The sequence below is a fragment of the Alligator sinensis genome, unplaced genomic scaffold (assembly GCF_000455745.1).
Source record: "Alligator sinensis unplaced genomic scaffold, ASM45574v1 scaffold565_1, whole genome shotgun sequence".
Taxonomy (NCBI): Eukaryota; Metazoa; Chordata; order Crocodylia; family Alligatoridae; genus Alligator; species Alligator sinensis.
The window spans coordinates 1,470,246-1,477,902 of NW_005842234.1; positions in this window are offsets into that span (position 1 = coordinate 1,470,246).

The window sequence follows — 7,657 nt, forward strand, 5'->3', positions numbered from 1 at the left end:
AGAATGTGGGCTTGCTGCTCTACTTGGGGGTCTACCTATCCACCACAGACCCCTCCCCACTGGAGAACTGGCACCAGCTGGAGGCAAGGGTGGTGGAGCGGCTTCGGGCATGGGCAGGGCTCCTGAGATGTCTCTTCCTGCACGGGAGAGCGCTGGTGCTGAACCAGCTGGTCCTGTCCATGCTCTGCTTACACACCCTGCCTGTGCCCCCTGAGGTCCTGGCAGGACTCGAGACAGGTGCTAGGGTTTTTCTGGCTGGGACGGCACTGGGTTGCTGCAGAGCTCCTAAGCCTCCCCTTGCAGGAGGGTGGCCAGGGCCTGGTTTGCCTGCGCAGCCAGGTCTTGGCTTTCTGCCTTCAGGCCCCGCAGCGACTCCTATATGGTGTCGGTAGCCACGCGGCATGGGGCCAACTGGGGCACACTCCTTGGATGCCTTTGAGGACCGGTGGGTGTGGCCTGAGGGGCTCTGCTCAGTGTCCCCTCCGGAGAACTTCTTTTCACATTTTGAACCTATGACCCCCATGACACTTCTACCCTTTTCTTCCTTAGTTGTCCCACCAAAAAAACCACCAAACAAACAAAAACCCAAAGCAAACAAAAAAGCACCTCCCGCCCCAAAATTATCAGTTGTATCTTTCAAACTGTGGCCCCACACAGTGGGGGCTATTAGTTAACTAGGTGGGCCTTAAGGCCCATGATCTCTGGAAGATACAAATAGACATGAGCTTCTGGGGCCCAGCCAGTTGGTACCTGGGGACACTACCCCTTGTGCCAGCTGGACTGCTGAAGCAGCCCTGAGAGTTCCCTGCAACAGTCTGGCAGTGGGGGCTGCTTCTTGGCTGTGACCTGCTGCCACCTGTGACAGCATGTGGCTCCAAGGCTGCATGCCTGCCAGACCTGGATGGGGACTAAATGGCCATTAGAGGCATCTGTACCTCTTGGGCCAGTTGCCAGTGGGCTGTGGCAGCACAGCTGGCCTTTGTGTGGCACTACTGCCATGTGTGCCACTGCCCGGCCATCTGGGCAGCTATTGCCTGGAAGATGTTCTCAGTGTGGTGGCCTGATTTGAACTGTTAAAGCATGTCTTCCTGGCCTCAATTGGCCAGGAGGTCAGCCACCTCCAGCTGGGACCCATGTGCTAGCTCTGAACAAGCTCGTCTGCCTGGGTCCTGCCACTTGCCTCGCTAGCAGGAATTCTGGTGTTGCCTATTTAAAAATTTGAAAATCCCAGATAAAAAAAACCCCAAATCACTCTTTAAAATACCCCCAAATCTATGCTTTTCCACAAGTAAAACAAAAGACCACTAGATATAGATATAGAGATGGAATCAGTTGGGGAATGTTTTAAAGCAATTTTAAAGCAATTTGGAAGCCTGCCAGTGCCTCTATCATCATAATAAAATACATTTTAAATATCTATAGTTTGGCATTGACTTTTTTGGCTCTTTTGTTATAGAAAAATCAGAGCTGCCCCTACCCTCTTCACTCACCAGGATGTGCAGCGCTGAGCAGCACTGATATGCCAGTGCCCTGCCCCTGCTCTTGCCCCTTACTCTTACCCCACAGCCTGCCTTGTATGCCAGTCCCCTAACTCCTGACCCACAGGGCCAGGTATGTGGGTGAGGGGTTCGTCGGGGGACTGTGGATATGGGGGGACATATGGGGGCGCTGCTCAGGAGGGGTGGGCCTCCTGCCTCCCCGCAGGGCACAGCCCCCCAGAGTTCACGGACTGCTCCCCCAACAGGGCCACAGCCCCAAAGAGGGGCCAAAGTCCCCCAACAGAAGCCCACAATCCCTCACCAGGGGTCACATGCCCCCACACAGGGGCTATCGCCCCCTCCCCTGCAGGGCCCATGTGCCCCTTGCCTGACCCCAGCCCCCGCTTCCTCCTCTGCCCCTGCTCAGTCCCCCAGCGTCCCTGGACTGACTGGCTGCAGCAGCGGCTGTTGGAGTCACCGGAGCCTCATAGCACAGCCCCCCCGCACGGCACAAGTGCATCCCAGGTTTGTAGGGTGCTGGAGGCTGTCAGACAGCTTGGGGCCACTGGGGCTGAGGGGTAGGTGCTGTGGCATGAAGCTCTGAGTGCCCCGATCACTGCTGCTGGTAAGCTTCAGCCATATTGGGGGCAGGTCTGGGCAGGGAAGTGATTGGGGAGAGCAGGGGAGAGCCGATGAGAGATAGGGAAATGATCAGGGAGCAAGGGAAATGAGGGGAGAACTGGGGAGAGCAGGGGAAATGATTGGGGAGCAGGGGAAATGAGGGGAGAGCCAGGGAAATGAGGGGATTGCTGTTAATTTGCAACATGGGGAATGTTTTTGGTTTAAAGGGGTTTGAGATGCTGCAAGAGGCACGTGCACGCTCGTCTGGATATGCCCTTAATATCTGATGAAAAGCCAAGTGAAATCAGTGGGGCATCTTCTATGGATCAAACCCTTGGTTTTAAAAGTGTTTTTGGACAAGTGGAAAAATAATTTGTCAGTTTAGTTCAATTGCACACACTGTAATTTTTATGTATCTCTCTCTCCATTGAGTTCTACACAAAAAAGGCAATTTTCAACATCAGAAAATAGTTTCTTGCTGAGAGTGAGGACATTTTCCTAGTTGAAAAAGGTTCACTATGGACTCATTGCATTAAAAAAAATGTTGAAGTTGAGAAAATAGATATAAATTACCATAAGATCTTTAGGGCAGAACATTTGTATCTGTGTTTGATGCTTAGCACAGTGGGGTCCTACCTTTTGATAGCCCCCTAGGCACAAACAAAATACAAAGGAAAAGTCATCATAATGCTATGCAAAACATTCTAAACATAGGAGAGGACCAGATCTGGCTCATGGTCTCACTTCCAGATGTGCAAAAGCATCAAGAGTTGAAAGTCTTTGACAATCCTCAATGCCCGTATTTAATTTCCTTAATGATGTATGCTAGAGACAGGGGTACATCTTAAATCCTGCGCTCCCCTGAAACCTATATAACTTACAGGGGGTATGAACACTTTCTATAGTAAAGAGTGGACTCATGACTAGCTATCTTAAGCCAGCTGCTTGCAGTGGGCACTGCTAAAGTGCTAGGCCCACTAGGTGCTGGGAAGTGAGTTTATAATGAGAAGATTTCTACTCTGGGATGAATGTGATTAATGCGTGGCTGCACAACTGGGGCTCTGCTATCTTACATGTGTGTAGAGTTACTCCTGAGTTTCTAAGGGGTAACTTTCCCCTGAAGTGGAACAACTCACACTAGTATTAAAGTATTTGTTGTTTGTCTACTCCACTCCTACACTTCAGTAAAGTCATCTCCAGAGTACGGATGTCAAGGGTGTGCATCCTCAGCTCTCCTAGTAGGTATTTCTTCCAGCCAGTAGTTTCAGCCCTTGAACACTCTTCTCCTGAAGACAGATGTTTAAGCTCTTTCATACCAAAACCCCCCAGACCCCCACATTCTAGTAAAATACATCTGGAAGAAGAGGTACTGGTACTTCCCTTTTATCCAGTTGTTCAGTGGTAGAAATACTCATCAAGAGGTGCATTTACACATGTAATTAATGTGACTGAATATACTCTGGTTCAATTTGAGCTGGAGTAAACTAATCCCAACGTTACTGTCTACATGTACACTTAAACACAGTAATTTACTACCTGTGTCTGATGGGACTGTTCTATCCTGGAGTAAATTAATCTGCTGTGCACTAATTGCATGCATGTATAGATGGTGATGCTTTACTGTGCATTAAATTAGTCTAATGTGCAGTAAAGTGTACATATAGATGAGCCTGTGGGTGCCAGAGTAAATTCAATTTCCTCCTCTACCTAACAGGATTCAAACCTACGCCTTCCAGGAAAGTGCTTTAACTACCATGCTCTGGGCTGTTCTGGGATCAGGGCTTTCAAACCCTCCAGTGGAAAGGGTTCAGTGTACAGGGAATAATTATATATGCATTGATCCAAGTTGAGTGTGAGCCTGATGCTGTAGCCTAATTAGAGCACTTGCCTTGAAGGGAGAGGTCCTGGGTTCCAGTCACTGCTTGAATGGCTGTTTAATTTGAATTACATATATTTGCTACATACTAAGTAGCCATTGGATGGAACACAGAAATAGCTGTTGGAACTGGGCCTGGAATCCAGGATTTCTCCCTATGTGATGACTGTCTTAAATATTAGGGCAACTACTTATGCTCTCACTCTCCCATTCTCTAGGCCAGTGAATTTTTAGCTATACCATGCAAAGTCAACCAAACTTCAAGAGGAGGGTGAAGAGTCTCCAGATTACCCCAAAACAGCCTGGATCCTGCTGAGAAATGTAGTTTTGAAACTTCTCAGGCATAAGAGAGAATCAGACTGTGGTCTTTAACATCCTGGGTGGGTGGTCTGCCAACTGAGTTATTGGTTAAAAGCAGGGATCTGGGTTTTCCATTTCCCATGGAAAAATGTGGAAAAACACATATTTTCCCCTTTAAAGGAGAAAAACGTATGTGTGGGTGGCAATCACCCTGTCCTGCGCCATGGGCCAAAGTTAGGGTGGGTGCATGCTGCCTCATTTCTTTGTGGCTCATCCCATTTGGACTGGGGCTGGGGACACTGCCCAGCTGGGGTGACAGTGGCAGCAGCTCAGTGCAGGAGGGAGGGAGGGAGGGAGAGTGCGCTGCACCCCTGCCTGCCAGGCCAGGGTTGGGGGCTGGGATGGGGACACTGCCCGGCTGGGGTGGTGCCCAGGGCCAGGGCACTGGGGGTGTTCATTGCCCATCTGCTGTGCCAGTGGTTGCTGCCCCACAGCTAACCACACTGCTGCACCACATCCCACTAGCCCATGTCTGCAATGGCTGTTGGCAGCTCTGCTGGGGACGGTTAGCACTGGAGGTGGCAGCTGGGGGCATACTGTGTGGGAGGGGAGGAGAGGAGAGGAGCAGCACAGCTAGCCTGCATGCTGCCCTGCCTGGCCTGGGGGCCTTGCCTGGCCCAGGGGGTCTTGCCAGACTTGCCTGCCCCAGGGTGGGCTCCTGGTCCCGGGAACCACTCAGGTGGATTGTAATGGGTTGACGGGGAGGGTTGGAGGTGGCAGCAGGGTCTATGTGTGTATGTGTGTGATGGGCTGGGGGTGGCAGCAGGGAGGACGTGTGTGTGTAACAGAGATGCGGGGGGGAAGGTATGCTTTGGGTAGAAGCAGCATCCAGAGCTGGGCCTGGATCCCCCCTGGCCTGCTAAAGCAGCCAGTGTAGGGGGAGGCTGGCCTGGAAGGGAAGAAGCTTAGCCAGCCAGAGGGAGGCCCAGCCCAGTCCCTGATCTCTAGTCAAGGGTTTCCTAGGAAAGGCACAGGGACCTCTGGAGCCTGAATATAGGAGCCAAGAGCAGAACAGCAGGGACTGGCACTGCTCAGAGCCACAAAGCAGCAGGCAGGACACCTGCAGTTGGATCCATGGCCTGTTACAGGGCAGGGAGCTGCTGCCGGGAGGGAGTGAGTAGGGGGCAGGCAGTGCTGGGACGGGGCTGTGGGTTGGGAGTGAGGGGCAACAGTATGGGCAGGGCACTGGTATAGAAGTGCTGCTCAGTATCACAAAGCAGCTGTGGGAGCAGCTGCAGCTGGCCCCAGGCCCTGGTGAGTGAAGCGAGCAGGGAGAGCTCTGATTTTCTATGATAAAAAAACCAAAATCAAACACCAAAATATATATGTATTTAGGAAATATTTTCTTATAATGGTTAAGGCACTGGTAGGCTTCCAAATTGCTTCTTAAAATTGTAAATATATCAATAAAACATTATGTTCATTTGATACTTATATATATAGTCTCCTTTCATTTTAATTGCAGAAAAACACAGATTTGGGGTTTTTAAATCAGAGAATTTGGGATTTTAAACAGAGAAAAGCAAGATCCCTGGTTATAAGGTTGCCATTTTTCATATCTGCTCCTCCTCCGAGGACACCCACTGGATTGCATTCCTCAGGCAACAGGAATGACCTACTTTGATCTGGACTGTGCTTACATGTGAGCTAGGTATTAAGCTGCTCAGACATAGCAAGACTGAGGTGCCTTTTCTAAGCCTAGAAGCCGAACATTGGCACATATGGGATGTTAGTATAGAAAAACAAAGTGCCTCTAGAATAAGGTGGTTTGGAATTTGAGAATTACAGTTTGGACTTGGGCACTTTTAAAATGGACTTGGACAAGATTTTGGACCTGGATGTGAATCAGCAATAGAGACAACTTTGAGGAAAAACTCCTTATCTTCATGATTCTTGCTCATGTGGTCACAGCTACTTCCAAGTATATTAGATGATTCTAAAAATGCAAAATGTGCCATCAATTTCCTCCTACAGAAACAAGTAGGTTTAATAAACATCTGCTTATGGATTGCATAGAAAACAAATGTATTTCTACATAGGTTTAAGGTATTTCCTTCTCCTTCCTCTACCTCTAAAGTATTTTTATGCAACCTACATAAATGAAACTTAAAAGGGAAAAATAATGATGTTGCTTTATTTCAGAATTATGTTGTGTTTTGGTATCGTAAATCCTCCCACTAAAATATAATGGAAAGAATTAAACAGTTATTAGCAGTCTAATTCTTTCCATGTATTTTGGTGGTTGGAAAGACAGGAAATGCTAAATCTCAAAGCAATTATACTTGTATAATGTTATATGGAACATCTTTAAGTGAAAAAATGGGTTTTAGGGCAGGAAAGTTCACGTGTATGTGTGTGTGTGGTTTAAAGTCTGTTCCTTCACAACAAGGAAGAAAGAAAGAAATGGAACTATTGGAGGTCTTTAATGGAGATTCAGCCTTTGAATTTACTCTTTGACTGTCTCTTTAAATCTTCCTTCTGGAATGGAAATTGGGGCTGTTGACACATGAATAGTGCTGACTACACATGCTCAGTACTAAATGCAGCTTGCTTGGGGGAGATTTTTAAAGGCCAAATAGGCACCTACCTCTGACGTTCGGATGGCTTTTAAAATTCTTTCCTTGCATGAGAGTCAGATTGTGGCTGATTATTAGTTGGAATGGTTAGTAGTATAAAGGCTCTCTGCCCTTCAATGCAAATGTGACAGGTGGGTGGGACCAGAAGTCCTGCCCCTTCACTCCGCCCCCTTTCCCCTTTTATGGGGTGTGACATCACCAACCACACCCCCTGACCCCGGTCACGTGGTGCATGACATCAGCAACTCCGCCCCTGACCCTGGTCACATGGTGCGTGACATCAGCAACTCCGCCCCGACCCCAATGACGTGGTGTGTGACACCAACACCACATGGTTCATGACATCAGAAGGACAACCCCGGCAGACCCTCAAAGCCCAACCCCTCATGCTGCAAGATCCGCCCTAGATCACATGGTGCTGTTATGGCCTATCAGGTCCCTGGTGCTGTTATGCCCTATCAGGTCCCGGACCACTCTAACCCCCCCTACGTCGGAGCACAGGCGTGGCTTATGGGGTGGTAGGGTGGTGATGTGACCCCTCTAACAATCCGCCCCAACACCCCCAACCAATTGGCAGGGGTTTCAGAGGCCTCAGACCTCCCAAGAACAATCCTGAACCAATTGGAATGAGTATAGTGGGGGTGGGGTTTAGGCGGCAAACCCACTAGGTCTATCTGCTTTCCAAAACGACCCCTCTGTTTATCTGAGACCGTGCTAAGGCAAGCAAGGGCAGATATGGATTCTTT